The 16,853-nt window shown below is 35.6% G+C and overlaps 1 protein-coding gene across 2 annotated transcripts in view; it reads right to left on the bottom strand.

Moving 5' to 3' along the window:
• The window catches only part of PIGK (phosphatidylinositol glycan anchor biosynthesis class K), a 122,266-nt gene that overhangs the window by 95,834 nt on the left and 9,579 nt on the right, over positions 1-16,853 (bottom strand). The gene's annotated exons all lie outside the window — the stretch shown is intronic.

Genomic DNA, 16,853 nt, shown 5'->3' with positions numbered 1-16,853 from the left:
CCTCCCCTGCAGGGGATCTTCCCAACCCAGGGATGGAACCCATGTCTCTTATGTCTCCTGTATTGGTAGGAGAGTACTTTATCACTAGCACCACCTGGAAAGCCCATATTTTATTTATATCATGTGGCAATTATTTTCATTCTTTATTAAAAAATAACCCAAAACAATTATTGAGCACATATTTAAAAGTGCTTGTATTAAAAAAATTTTTTAATATGTCCCTATGTAGTGTAAGTTTCAAAGAAAAGAAACCAGAACAATCTGGCATGAACTTATCCACAGAACTGGGAGTTACTAACTTAATTTTTTTTCCAACACAGTATACTTTATGCCATGTAGCAAAAGGAAGCTAAGATGAAAGAGCTATACTGTCCTCCCCAAACACTGCTTTTAATTTTAGTAATAACTGACACTCTCAGGACTTACAGAGTTAAACTGTGATAGTCCAAAAATTTTACTTTTCAGAATCTCAAACACTTGAGTATGAAAACATACAATCCATCAGCAAGTGCAGTCTCTGTACCACAGGAACACACATCTCCAGTGCAATCATTCTTCACTGGCTCCACTCCACCCCCCTGACATCAGCCACCATCATCGCTAGATGATGCTGGACTAGATGCTGGAATAGCTCCCATCTGGCTTCCTGTTTCCACTCCCATCCTCCTATGGTTTGTTCTCCTTAGAGCCACCAGAGAGACCTTCCTTAAACAAGTCAAATCATTAAACTTTCTCACTTAAAATCTTTCAAGGACTCCCCATTATAATCAGAAACTCCTTACATGGTCTGCAAGGCTTAATGCGGTCTCGGTCTCTGTCTCTCTCTCTCTCTCAGCTTCACCCCTAACACCCATGTTCATTATGCTCCTTCCAGACTGTTCAGGAATATGCCAAGCCTTTTCCAATTCAGGGGCTACTGACCAAATTTAGACTTCTTTCCTCCCAAATCTTCCTATCATTCCAATCTCAGCTAAAGCCCTCTGTTCTCACTACATGTTTTCTTTTATACAGGTCATTTACAAATCTGAAATCATTTCCCATCACCAACACTATTAGAATATGAGCACTTCTCTGAGGGCAGGGGCTTTTTCTGTCCTTCACTGCTGTATCACTCAGGCTTAGGAATAGAGCCTGGTATATAGTAGACATTCAAGAAACACTCACCGAGTGAATGAAACATTTTCATTTTTTGTGTTCATTTTCTTTTGAGAGAAAATTACGTCTCTCTTAAATGCTTCTCATCTTGATCTTACCATTAAAACAAGTGAACATGAATCAGGCAATTCTTTATTCTACCATATACTTGAGCTTCCCAAACATAAGGGAAAAATTAATGTGGCATACATAATTAGTCTGGCAGGAGATAGCAAGAAGAAAATGTTCTTCTGCATATGTTCCAAATACATTAAAGTTCAGAACTGAAACATTGTGATTTTTCTTAAAAATTGGCTAAGTTTCTATTTTGAAAGGGCTGCAGCCCTGCCACATTCAAAGATCAGATCTTCAGCTGTTACTGATTCATTTGTACAAAATGGTTAAAGTTATTGCTCTTAAAATGGAAAATATATCTTTTCATCTTAATAACTTAAAATGATTTATATTAAGTTATTAGCAATCATACCTTTTTTGTTATAAAACCACTATTAAACAAAAATGAACTGACCTATAAATCTCAATATAAAAATAAGATTATTCCTTTAGGCTATGTTTTCAGTTGAAGGTTAATTTCATTCCTTGAAATTAAATGTCAATTTCATAAAGAAGTAGTCACTTCAGCATAAAATAATAAATTCAATCAACACTTTTCTCATAGATAATTTTGAGCTTCAATGTAAGTGCTATAACCTTTGGTTAACATAATCAATATATCATAAAAAATCATGGTATCTAGAGATAATATATGAAAAACAGGACAAAAAATAGACGGATTTCAAAAGTCTACAAATTCAACCATATATTCTAATGCAATGTTTCTAAAAGTTAAGAAATATTCAGAACTCTTGTCTGGAGGAAAAAAAATCTGACTTGGTCCAAGTGTCAAATCATTTATATATGAAAGTGAAGTGTTAGTCGTTCAGTCATATCTGACTCTCTGCGACCCCATGAACTGTAGCCCACTAGGCTCCTCTGTCCATGGAGTTCTCCAGGCAAGAATACCGGAGTGGGTTGCCATTTCCTTCTCCAGGGGATCTTCCCAACTCAGGGACAGAACCCACATCTCTCATGTCTCCTGCATTGGCAGGTGAGTTCTTTACCACTAGCGCCACCCGGGAAGCCTCCATTTATATACATGATATTTAAATATATAATGAAACTAAACTCCTTAGGTTTATATTTCTTATAAAATTATTTGCTGTTGTTATTGTCAGACACTAAGTCACGCCTTTGCAACCTCATGGACTGCAACACACCAGGCTTCCCTGTCCTTCACTATCTCCCAGAGTTTGCTCAAATTCATGTCCACTGAGTCAGTGATGCCATCCAACCATCTCATCCTCTGCCGCCCTCTTCTCCTTTTGTCTTCAATCTTTCCCAGCATCAGGGTCTTTTCCAATGAGTCAGCTCTTCGCATCAGGTGGCCAAAGTGTTGGAGCTTCAGCATCAATCCTTGCAATATTCATTATATTCAGGGCTGATTTCCTTTAGGATTGACTGCTCTGATCTCCTTGTAGTCCAAGGGACTCTCAAGAGTCTTCTTCAGCATCACAGTTCAAAAGCATCAACTCTTCAGTGCTCAGCCTTCTTTAAGGTCCAACTTTCACATCCGTACATGACTACTGGAAAAACCAAAGCTTTAACTATATGGACCTTTGTCAGCAAAGTGATGTTCTCTGCTTTCTAATATGCTTTCTTAGGTTTATAAAACTACAAATAAACACAAAATTATAAATTAGATTCTAACAAATCTACCAAACTAATAATACTCTAAGAACACTAACTCTATTTGAAAGATGATACTATTTTGCTAAAACTAAATGACTTCTGGCTTCCCTGGTGGCTCAGATGGTAAAGAGTCTGCCTGCAGTGCGGGAGACCCGGGTTCAATCCCTGGATCGGGAAGATCCCCTGGAGAAGGAAATGGCAACCCACTCAAGTATTCTTGCCTGGAAAATCCCATGGACAGAGGAGCCTGGCAAGCTACAGTCCATGGGGTTGCAAAGAGTCAAGACACGACTAAGCAACCTCACTCCACTTCAAATGACTGCTGATGTATTTAACAGGAGAAAGAGAGTTTTTTCTGTATTTTGACATCCACACTACAATATAATTTGAAGATACAGAAAACATCTGCTCACAAAAGTATTTGCACAAAATGCAATTCATAACTTCTAGGCTCTGTTTACTATTTGGAATAATCAGATCTGATATTTAACTAAGTCTCTGCCAACAAACAGTCTTTGAACAACAGTTATCATAAGATCTAACTTGTCTCCTTAAAGTGTCTTTTTCACTGAACATCAGGCTAGCATCACAGCAGTTATTTAAGTCTTCACTGTGAATGTGTTAAACAATCATTGCTAGGATCAAGACCAAAAAAAAAAAAAAAAAAATCTACACTGAAGACATGTTACTACATTCCTATAAACAATGATAGCAAGTTGCTTTGTTACCTTATTAAAATTAAGATAAAAATCTCTCAAATATGTCCAACTGATAGAAGAATATATTATTCTTATACTCTGGAAATCCTATACTACCATGTGTTATGACTCAATTCTCTCACTTTATTGAGGTCCTGCAGAACCTACATCACACAAGCATAGGGTAATATGGCCTTCTCTCAATACAAAACCAAAAGAAAAGATAAGCACTGAAATTGTATAAAGTTCAAACTGGGTTTGAAACAAATACAGTGCTTAATTATATAAGTAGTTTCCATAATATAATAGTAGTTTAAATCATACATTTCCTCTTGTCAGTTAAAAAAAAAAATTAGAGGACACACCAATATATGTATCTACTAATCTGTCAGTCATATTCACTACTTTAAATATATATAATAAATATTAGTGAAGCATAACTTTTTTCCTTTATAGATTAAAAGAAAAAGAAACTGCTAGTATTTTCTTCTCTTGCCACTATTTGTTGTCCGATCTAACAGAATCATGATCATGCTGAAACAGATTTTAAAGATCAATACAAAAATAAAATTTTAAAACCTCTCCAAAAACAAGACATGAAACCCAATTCTAGAAGCATGTGAGAGGAAAACAATCCAAAACAAATACTTCCCCATTATTACATTTGCCTAACATTAAAGGAGGGCTTCTCTGGTTGCTTAGTGGTAAAGAATCTGCCTCCCAATGCAGGAGACGTGGGTTTGATTCTTGGGTCAGGAAGATTCCGTGGAGAAGGAAATGGCAACCTACTCCAGTATTCTTGCCTGGGAAATCCCATGGATAGAGGAGCCTGGCAGGCTGCAGTCTAGGGGGTCGCAAAAGAGTTGGACACAACTCAGTGACTAAACAACAACACTGAAGGAACAGGTAAAGCCCTGCATCAGGGCTGCTCAGTCATTCTTTACCCTCCCCTCTGAAATTCATCCTTGGCCCAGTCAGGAAGCAGTAACCAATGGGTACAAAAATAAATTTTACATAGATATAAAATTTTTCACTGCTCTAGACAATTAGAGTACAAAGCTTCAAAAAGCATACCTTTTCATCTATAACAGGCTGGTACTACCACAATAAAATTTTTCCACTAAATGAAATTTAAATAAATTACTGTATTGATAAAAAGTGTTTTTAAACAATTCATTGAAAATTGCTATACATACTATATCCATATAACTAGTCAGATAATACTACCTTAGAGCATCTTTAGCAACCAGAGCTACACTAAGCTTATCTTCAGTAATATCACCATCCTATTCTAGACAGTAGCCAAAATTACAGCAGCTGGAGATCGGAGGATCACAGGAGATCTTCAATGCTCTCTCAAGTCTCTCAGTTTCTGTTCATAAGCACTGCTTTCCTTTCTTTAAAAGTCTACATGTAACTTCATTAGAATACTATACACAGTTTCCTAGGACTTAACCACAAAGCCTAGATTGCACATTTTGCCAGAAAAATATTTGCAAACATCACTAATAAGCCTTCTCTGGTACATATCTCTTCACAAATAGCAAGCAAATAAAAAGGTCCTCTTATTTTCTCTGGGCACTAAGAAAGATATTCTTAAGAAATAAGTTTAGTTATTCATTAAGAAGACTTGGCTATGTTTCTTCTGAAGTTATCACTTTCATCAGTTTTTTAAAAATCTTTTTTAGAAAGGATAAAATATAGACACACTACACTGATGGTGAAGAGTTACCACCATTTCTGTCCTTCACTTTGATCATAAAAGTCAACTAGGACAAAAATTAAAGAGGAAAAGTATAAAATGGAAACTATTACAGACAAAATGAAAGGCTAATTAACTAGAAGGTAATAGTAAATATCAACTAAAAATAATTCAACAATTTTAAAGCAATATAATGATGTTAATTGACATGATTTAACCATTCCATATTAAACTATACAGACACTATTTTACCCAAACTGTCAAATTTGGATTCCATATTGGAATAAGATTATGAAAAAATAAGATTAGAAGTTATGGGAAAATGGAAACAAGGTAAGGTAACAGGATGATGGAAACAAGTATCTGTTGAGTTTACAGTGTGATAGGCACTGTGCTGCAGTCTTTTCAGATACTTAATTCTCATTATATCACAACAATCTTGTGAAGACTATTTTTGTCTTCATTCTAAAGGTAAGGAAATTCAGTGAGGGCAGATCACTTGTCCAAAGCTGCATAACTGATAAGCAGAAGATATGAGATTTAACTTCAGAGCCCGCATATGTTCCACCCACTACTCCTACATTCTTTGGCAGAATGGAATAAGTTGCCTTATAGTGAGCAGAGCCAAAACCTCTAATAATTTCTATACTCACATCAACAAATATTAAGGGGACATCACGTTCCTCATGGGCTTCCAGATGGCACTATTGGTAAAGAACCCGCCTGCCAATGCAGGAGATGTAAGAGACACGGGTTTGATCCCTGGGTCGGGAAGATCCTCTGAAGAAGGGCATGGCAACCCACTCCAGTATTCCTGCCTGGAGAATTACATGGACAGAGGAGCCTGTCGGGCTACAGTCCATGGGGTCACAAAGAGTCAGACATAACTGAAGCAACGTAGCAGGCATGCAGGTACTTTCCTCATACGGATCTCATTTCAGTATTTCCATTTTTCATGGCTCGATGAAATTTATGCTTTAAACTTCAATACAAACATTTTTAAACTTTTAAATAAACAAATCATTTAATTTTAGAGCTACAAATTTTTAAGTCTGTTTTCACCTTTAAAAAAAAAAAACACTGAAAAAATCTTCCCAAAATCTTTTTTTAATTACAATAAAATCTGACAACAAATACTCAGGGAATGGAACGTTCTGATTTCAACTTTTTTTCAGTACCCGCTGTCTCTGTTAACACCTGCACTGCCTCCACCCTGCAGCACAGCCACAGCTACCTGTGTCACTGCCACTGTGGTACCCACTGTATGACTAGGCCACAGTTTTCAATGAGTAAATGTACTCCTTTCTGTCATCACACATTTACGGAGTTTCTGAAGGTAAGTGAAGATTACTGCCAAGCACAGCATGACCTTTATGAGGACAAGAAAGCTACAGAAATTTATTACCACTTCACCAAGAAGCTGAGTTAGAGCAGTTCCCTGGATCCAGAAGTGTTGAATTGAATCCACAAGCCATTTTCCAACTCAAGTTACTTTACATCATTTCTGTATTTAATTCTTTCACAGCCTTAATGAGTATTTTTTGACTAAATTAATGTCTTGCATGAAATGTCCAACTCCCATGGAAGTCACATACAAGCACATGACTTTTCTTATTACACAATCCAACCAAAATTATGGAGAAACTGAAGAAATGTGGATTACCACAACAGTATTAATAAGAGTATGTGAAGCAATGTGAAGCAGAACACTGCTCTTTGGGAAAAGAAGGTATCCATGTTCCTGACTGTCCTTTGGATGAAAATGTACCATCCAACCATATTGCTGATGACCAGTTAAGTCTTGGGAAAATCAAGTTTTATGAAGAACATTGTTATTGTACAGATGCTCACTGTGTGGCAAGTCTTGGAAGAACTCCACTGTTTGCTGCCCTAGCAAGAAGGGAGAATGAAACATGAAGATGCAGTGCAGATCAGAAAACAAAAGCAGCATGGAGCTTGTAACAGCAAGCAACTTCTGTATTTAGAGAATATCACTCTCAAACGTGTCTGTGCTGCAAGAGCTAAACATCTACATAAATAACAAAATGGGGGGAAAAAAGACAGTATCTAAACTGCTTTCTTGAATAAGTGCAATCTACTAAAATTCTTTATCAGTAGATCAAAGTTAGTATTTTAATATCTATTTTTATTAAGTATAACAATATAGATAGAAGAGCTACAGAATATTAAGTTAGCTTTTACTTATCCAGAATAAATCCAAAAATATATTTGTAGAATAAGCTCCCTTATATGCTCTTATTTGATTGTCTTTGCTTCCAGTATGGTGGAGAAGAACAGTTTAGGTAAATTAATTTCTGACTAATATGGGTTCTACTTTCTAGAATAACATCTCAATTTCATGATTTGAAGACTTGGAGATGGATATAATTAAATATAAGTTAATGGGTAGGTATAAGGATTTAATGTCAGGTTACCTTTTACGGACTTGAGTAATCTCCCACTCAAGCTAAGGTCAAATTCTTGTAAACCATCAATATAAAACTCTGTGAAATATCTTTTCTCCAAAGAAATTAAATTATGCTCACAAATGTTAATTTCACTTATCCTTTTAACACCTCCTGAGTCAGACATAACGAGACAGAACTACAACATTATTTCTATCAAATTTCCACAAGAAATTCCTCAGAAATTTCTTAGAAATACTTATTATTATCACCACTTTCCCTGATGAAATGTCGAGTTGAGTCTGACTTATTTTGAGGTCCCTCCCACTGCCATCAGTCAAACACTTAGGTTTTCCATGGAAATTATAGTTTCCTTCTCTGCGCTTTTCTCTCCCTGTATCTCCACATCAGTTGAAATTACAAAATTTGGCAAGTGTATTCGAAACACCATATGCTCTCAATACATATCTGCTGGTTGAAAAGGGGAGGGAGGAAGAAGGAAAGGAAAAAAGAAAGAAGGTAGGAAGAGAAGTAAATTAGTGTGTATTCCACCCCACCAATTGTCTTTCTTCCCTCCTATTTCTCAGAACAACCTAGCACCTACCCCAAGTCATATGATATCAAATGCATCAGGCTCCTTTTATTGCTTCCCCAATACAGTTGTCCCTTGGTTGGCTGGCAAGGGGTTGGTTCCAGGAATCCCTGTGATTACTAAAATTACTAAAATCCACAGATGTTCACATTCTATATACAAAATGCCTTGGTATTTGCATGTAACCTACACATCAACATTCTCTCTATACTTTCCATCATCTCTAGATTATTTACAGTAATATCTCACTGAGGTTTTTGTTTGTATTTCCCTGATGCTTAGTGACGTTAAGCACCTGTTCATGTATTCACTGGCCATCAGTATATGGTGGCTCAAATGGTAAAGAATCAGCCTGCAATGCAGGACACTTGGGTTCGATCCCTGTGTCGGAAAGATCCCCTGGAGGAAGAAGTGGCTACTTACTCCAGTATTCTTGCCTGGAGAATTCCATGGACAGAGGAGCCTGGTGGATTACAGTCCATGGGGTCACAAAGAGTCGGATACGACTGAGCAACTAACCCATTTTCATTATATCTTCTTTGGAAAATGTCTGTTCAGATCTTCTGCTCATTTTTAAAATTTTAGTTTTTTATTTACTTTTTGGCTGCACTGGGTCTTTGTTGCTGCACACGGGCTTTCTCCAGTTGTGGAAAGCAGGGGCTAATCTCTAGTCAAGGTGTGGGGCTTCTCATTGCGGTGGCTTCTCTAGTTAAGGAGTACAGGCTCTAGAACATGCAGACTTCAGGAATTGTGGCATGGGGCTCAGTTGCCCATGGCATGCGAAATCTTCCTGGAACAGGGACTGAACCCATATCCCCTGCATTGGCAGGCAGATTCTTTACTGACCACCAGAGACGTCCCCTCTGCTCATTTTTTGATTGGATTGTTTTTTTTACTATTCAGTTTATGGGTGCGTGCTAAGTCACTTCAGTCGTGTCCAACTCTTTGCAACCCTTCGACTACAGCCCTCCAGGCTCCTCTGTCCATGGGATTTTCCAGGCAAGAATACTGGGGTGGGTTGCCGTGTCCTCCTCCAGGGGATCTTCCTGACCTAGGGATAGAATCCCCGGTTCTTATGTCTCCTGCAATGGGAGGCAGGTTCTTTACCACTAGTGCCACCTGGGAAGCCCATTCAGTTTATGAGTTCTTTATATATTTTGATCATTAACCCCTTATCAGATATGTGATTTGCAAATATTTTCTCCCATTCAGTAGATTGCCTTTTCATTGTGGATGGTTCCCTGTCCTGTACTTTTAGTTTGATGTAGTCTCATTTGTTGATTTTTGCTTTTGGAGTCAAACCCCCAAAAATTCATCACTACAATTGACATCCAAGAGCTTACTGCCAATGTTTTCCTTTAGGAGTTTAATGGTTTCAGGTCTTACATTCAAGTCCTTAATCCATTTTATTTTTCTATATGGTGTGAGAAGATGTTCTAATTTCAGTTTTCTATATGTAGTTGTTTAGTTTTCCCAGCACCATTTATTGAAGAAACTGCTCTTTCTCCATTGTATATTTTTGGCTTCTTTGCCATAAATTAACTAGTCATATATGCATGAATTTATTTCTGGGCTCTCTAGTCTGTTCCATTGGTCTATGCAACTGTTTTTATACCAATTCTATACTGCTTTGATTCTCTGATGGCTCAGATGATAAAGAATCTGCTTGCAACACAGGAGACCCAGGTTTGACCACTGGGTCGGAAGATCCCCTGGAGAAGGAAATGGCAACCCAATCCAGTATTTTTACCTGGAGAATTCCATGAACAGAGCAGCCTGGTGGGCTACAGTACATGGGGTCACAAAGAGACAGACACAACTAAGTAGCTAACATTTTCATACTGCTTTGATTACTACAGTTTTACAATGTAGTTTGAAATCAGGGCGTGTGATGCCCCTAGTTTGTTCTTCTTTCTCAAGACTGCTTTGACTACTTGGGGTCTTTTAAGCTTTTATACAAACTTTAGGGTTATTTTTCCTATTTCTGTGAAAAATGTCATTGGAATTTTGACAGGGATTGCACTGGGTCGTACAGACACTTGGGTAGCACAGACATTTTAACAATATTAATTTTTCCAATCCACAAACTTCTGTTTGTGTTGCAAGCACAACAGAAGTAAGAAAACGTATTTGTAAAGGGTACCACTTACAGAATCAACCAAAAAAAGAAAAAAACTGACAACTACAAATTCTACCGAAAACTAAAAATTCAAAATTATAAGGCTTAGTTGAAAGCTATTAAACATATAATTAAATGAAAATATACCTTTTCATAAATCGAATGATTTAATACCATAAAGAAGTCCACTCTCTTTAAATTAATCTACTTTAATGCAAATCAAAATCCAAACAGGGTTTTAAGAACTTGACAAGCTGATTGTAAACTTAATATTGAAGAACAAGACCCAAGAATAGCCAAGACAGTTCCAAAGAAGAACAAAGTCAAGGAAATCAAGTTACCAGATATGAAGATAGTGTCAGGAATGAAGACATTGTGGTATTGATCAAGAAAAAGCATCACTCATTTCAGCAGTCCATGCATAGTGCTCCTATCTGTTTAGAAATCAATGAAGAAATTTTCCCTTTGCTCCATAAAACCCTTAATGGTCTTCTTAGTCTTACAAATGGATCTTAGCTAAATGTGAGAGCACAACAGTAGTGGCCAAAATGTTCCCTTTACCATCGTCACTATTCTCCTTCTCAGAGCACATTTTGGCTTCTTAACTATTCTAAATGTTTACCAACTCAAGATATTATGTACTTCACCAAGAACATCACATGGAGTGGTAGACAGATCAGCTGCCAACATGAGAATAAAATGACAAGACTGCTCAGAATACATAAGGATCTATATTCAAACATTATTATTTATATTTTTACAAAATATGAGAAAGAACTGTTGGAAAATGACACAAGACAAGACGCAGAACACTCAAAGGTACAAGTTAATATTATCTTGACAATAACTACAATAATATATTACAAATTATTTACAAAGCATTTTACTACTGTTTTAGTTCTTTTGTTCACAAAAAATGAGGCAAAATTATAAAATAAAATAGCAGTAGAATAAAATTTTAAATATATATTTATTATTGAGAAAAATTTTATAAATTAATGGTAATGGTTTAAAAAAATATCACTCAGTGATCGCCCTGTACAAAGTTCTACATAGCGACACAAAGAAAGAAAGCTTTATGGGTAGGAAAGGACAGTTAAAAAAAATGGAAATAGGAGTTAATAAGTATTATGTAGCAGACATCAGAACAAATTAATAGATGAACATAGTAAGTTATTATTAACAAAGCCATAAAGACTGAAGGCTCGTTGAAATTTATGTAATGTTTTAGAGAAACAACAGTCACTGCAGGTTGTTGATCATGGGAGTTAAAAGATGAAAGCAATATCTGAGAAAGATAATTCTAACAGCTGTGTGTAGGATGAGTTGGAGGGCGAAAGATGCTAGAAACAAGGAATAAACAGCTATAAAGCTGCTGAAGTACAGAGGCATGAAGTACATGAAGCATGAAATAATGAAGACTCAGACAACAGTAAAAGCTATGGAAAAAATTAAAAAATGAGAAAACAGGAGAGGCATTCATTATATTACTCAATTAATATTAATGATTTTCATAAGCACTACATTCATCATGTAGATATACATTTCTAATTAAATAAGGTATTAAATGATCATTGTGCATAATGATACCAACCTCTATAGGACTGTCATAAGAATAAAATAAGATCATGTTATTAAAAGAATTCTCTAATTGTAAATGTTACATAAATATTATCTGTTGTAATTTCTTAGGGAAGAGACAGCTGTGAAATAATAGAAATGTTCCAGCCATAAAATCACAACACCTGAATTCAAATTCTGGTTTTATTATTTAGTGGTACCTTTAATGTACCTTAAGCAAGTCATTTAACCATTCTGAGTAACAATTTTTAATACGAAAATAGTAGCTAGGGAGTTCTCCCATAAAGGTCTCAAGAGATAGATGCAATAATTCATTATAAAATGCCTATCACAGTATCTGAATTATGGTGGCTAGTGAATGTATACTGCAGGGTGTGGAAAAGGAGGCCAAAAATAGAGGTCCATTTTGGCTGACCTTATTGGAAAGCCACAAGTATCTCCAAACTATTTCTATGGCCTTCTCCATATTATTTTAATGAAAAATTATACAAGAAAATTCCTCAAGTATCTTATTAATGCTCCACCTTACACAATACCCTCTTATGTACAAGATCTAATTCACAGCAGCCTAAAGAATTGTTAGTCAAAAGCTATATTATCAACCTGACTTTAAAAACAACAATAATAGGCAGTTAGTGATTTTTTTTTTAATTTACAACATTATCGGAACTCACATTTATAATTCTAATATTTATTACTTGAGAAAGAAGTTAAAAGGGACAACTGACCAAAAATACAAAAGTGCATCCTGAGGAACTTAAACAGTAAGAAGACAGAGAATAAGTTGAAGTTAATCTGATACAAAGAAATGAATCTGAAGTTCCCTTGGTGAGATCATCCTACCCATGGATCCCAAAAGTACGACTCAGGAAATAGTTATAAAATCTACTACAGAGCAGTTTTAGCTCAAAGGAGTTTATGAATCAAGATCTTACACAACTATAAGCAAGCAATATTCATAAATATTTCCTTTCTATCCTAGACCAATTAAATTCCACTTAACTAGGGGCCTTCAGTATAACTATCCATTCATTCATTCATTCAACTTTGCACAATATACTAAAGAATGTATTGGAATACACAAAATAGTATCAGAAACTGCCTTGAAGAAATAAGATTAATACATACAAAAAAGTGCCTTGACAGAAATATAAATAAAATATTTATATAAGAAGGACCAAGAAAGCTTTAGCGAATGTATGACGTGAATTTGCACACATGAAAACCTGAAAGGAGGGAAGAAGGAAAAAAACTATAGACGAAAGAACAAGTGTCAGGCAATGCCAGATGCCAATAGAGACTTACAAGAAGGAAGTATAAAAAACTGAAATGATCAGAATATTAGATATAGACAGACTACAAAGGCCTTGAGTTCCAGAATAAAGGACCGGTACTTTGTTTTGCAAGAATTTATGGATACGGAGAGAATAAAGCTTTTAAATTAGGAATATTAATCTCATATAAAGATTAAAATACAGAGTAAGGGGAAAAAAGTATCAGAATAGCTATTGGACCATCACTGAGTCACTATTCTATACAGCTGAAACTAATACAACATTGCAAATCAACTCTACCTCAATAAAAAGATAAATTTTAAAAAGAAAAGCTACAGAATTTAACTATAGAAATTATTTATAAGATAGAGATTGTTAGAAAAACTCATATCCACCCAGCTTGTGGTAGAACTACATAATTATATACACATTTAACTCCATAAACTTAATTCTTATGCATTGAGCCAAAAAAATAAAAGAAGAGACAGATTTCATCCACCCAATTACTCAAGCATTTATTCCCCAAAGTCAACATGAGATGAGATAGGAGCTATAATTCTACACTCTCTCAGTCAGTCTCAATTCTCTTGTGCCTCTCACAGCACAAGCGTCACGATTCTAGCATTAAAAAAGATATGGTTATTTTTCATATAATATGTCCTTTAATCCGAAGTAAACCACTTCATCGAATGTTCCATCAAAGAAAAAGAACACAGTAATTTGTTCTAGCGTTGCTCTAAACTGGCTGTGTTAGACTTGATGAAATATAATGCTACATTGTACTTTATGTGCTATTTAAGAAACTTGTAAGAATAACTGGCTCCATTTTTGCTTCACATACTGATTTTAGAACCTAACCTCTGCTTAACGCCTTTTCTCTTCCTCATCTTAAGCATATAAAGCATACTGGAGGTAGCAAAACAGAGATTTAGTCCAAAACTATTAATTGAGGACACAGAATTTCCTAAAAATAGTGAAATATTTCAGGAAGCTAAAACCAAGCAAAGAAAAACAAACTCTCTGTGGGTGGGTAAGGTTACAGAAAGCATGGGCACAAAGTACAAGACAGCTGAACTCCGTGGAACTTAAATGTGAACAGGGTAATAGACAAGTTGAGGGCAATTATGAAGATCTTGTGAGCACGTCATTTTCTTTTCCCCCATAACCATTAAATTCTCTCTCTGAATCAATATTTTGATATAGTATTATAAAATTCTGACAACCTATGTGTTAAAAAGTCTTTTATAACACATAAATTTGCTAAAAACTAGATGAACACTTTAGAAGACAGAAATGTTCTTACTTTTAAAGTACAAACTTGTGTCTGCTTTGCATAACTGGTTAATACTTTGGCCACCTGATCCGAAGAACTGACTTATTTGAAAAGACCCTGATGCTGGCAAAGATTGAAGGCAGGAGAAGAAGAGGACAACAGAGGATGAGATGGTTGGATGGTACCACAAAACTCAATGGACATGAGTTTGAGTGAACTCCAGGAGTTGGTGATGGGCAGGGAGGCCTGGCGTGCTGCAGTCCATGGGGTCGCAAAGAGTCAGACACGACTGAGCGACTGAACTGAACGAGACTGAACTGGGTAAAGTATTTCCAAGTCACAAGATAATTTATCCAACATCTACTGACCACCTACTATCCAGGCACTGTGCTGGATGCTATAAGTACAAAGTGAAATAAAAGATAATCCTTGTTCCCTTCAAGGAGTTAATAATCTAATAAGGGAGACATACTATAATTAGTATAACCATTTGTAATCAAAGTACATACAAAGGATACTATGAAAGCAAGCAAGAAGGTCAGGAAATGCTTTTTTGAAGAAGTATTAAAGTGAATTTGGAAGGTCAGGTAAAAGCTACAGCCGTGCTTTCTAACTTGGTTGTGCACAGAATCACATATAGAGTTGATGTCTAGGATTCACTTCAGATTTAGTGAATTAGACTCTCTGGGGTGAAGCTGAAGAATCAGTATTTTCAACAAGTACCATAAGTGATTCAGAATCACAGCCAGGTTTTGTTAGTAGTGAGCCAGAAGGATATAGACCAGGCAGAGAGAATAGCTCAGTACAGTCAGAGCAAGTGAAATACAGACAGAAAATCAAAGAGAAATCAGAATAAGAGTACTGATATAACTAATGTGATATTTCAAACAAGATTGAAGGAATTGATGTGAACTTCCACAATAAAGGGCAATCATCTATGTCATGTGTTTTGGGAAATGATTTCTGACATGAAATAGTTTCTTACTGAAGTATATGGAAAAGCTAAATGCAAATATTTTACATTAAAAGACAATGCAAAATGCTCCTTTAAAAAAGCAAACAGGGTAAACAAAACACAGTTCTACTCATAATTTTTATTCAATGCAGTGACCAGTCATTTTTCTCAGGATACTCAGGATTATACTGCTTTAACTTGAAAATGTTCATTAAAGTATAAAATAAATTCAAAAAGTATTTTGAAATTCCAGCTTTAAAACTGAAAACTGCTCTTAATGATTTTAAGTTTCTAGATTATTATTTCATAATAGCTTATTACTTTCTGACTAAAATTTACTTATAATTGTATTTTTATACTTAATTCCAGGAAGAAGTAAAGCAGGAATAAGTCTTCAGGAAGAAGAATATTCACCATAATAGGTTAAAAGTCAAACAGAATCTATTCCATTGATCTCTGTTTGCTAAGCAACAAATAGTTCAAATCATCAACTATTTAAATCCCAAATTCATTCCCCAACAAAGACTTCATAATCAGAGATATAGAGAGAAAAGCATCTGAAACAACAATAAGAAAATTCTTCAGAAACTTTGGGACAAACCTAATATATAAAATACACCCTATGGTTATACTCTGTTTCTAAGAAGTCCTTCTAAAGCTTAAATTCTTCTAAAACTTAAATCATTTAAACAAATCATTTAAACCTTAAGTCCTTCTAAAACTTAAATCATTAAAAAAAAAAAGCCTAATGACTTATAAGGGGCTTCCCAGGTCACTCAGGGATAAAGAATCCGCCCGCCAGTGCAGAAGACGTGGGTTTGATCCCTGGGTCAGAAAGAGCCCCTAGAGAATGGAATGGCAACCACTCCAGTATTCTTGCCTGGGAAATCCTATGGACAGAGCAGACTGGAAGGTACAGTCCATGGGGTTGCAAAAGAGTCGGACATGACTTAGCAACTAAACAACAACAAATGAATAATAGACAGGACAAAGACTCATTAACCAAAGTGAAACTTACTGCCAAATAATGCATAGTAATTCCCTGGAGGAGCACTTTTGGTATAGAAGCAATAGCAGTTAAAAATCAATAGACTAACCACTACACCTATTTGAAGAGAACAAATAATAGTAATCAACTAATGACAAGAATAATTCTTATACTTGATATAACAAATCATCCTTTCTCAGACTTAATGTACTTTTTAAAAGTGATATTACCAAGATGCCTTAATTTCCAGACGAAATACAGGAATTAAATTATAGTTACAATTATAGGCTATAGTTGTCAGCTTCTTAGGTTAAAATGATCCATTGACATAGACTGTAAATTTGTTTCTTGAGTCATGCACTGCTTCCTTTCTGCTCCTGCAG

Source organism: Giraffa tippelskirchi, chromosome 5 (assembly GCF_054371585.1).
Source record: "Giraffa tippelskirchi isolate mGirTip1 chromosome 5, T2T-mGirTip1v1.2.pri, whole genome shotgun sequence".
Classification (NCBI taxonomy): domain Eukaryota; kingdom Metazoa; phylum Chordata; class Mammalia; order Artiodactyla; family Giraffidae; genus Giraffa; species Giraffa tippelskirchi.
Note: the sequence above shows the minus strand (reverse complement) of the source record. Positions and strands in the feature narration are given on the sequence as shown.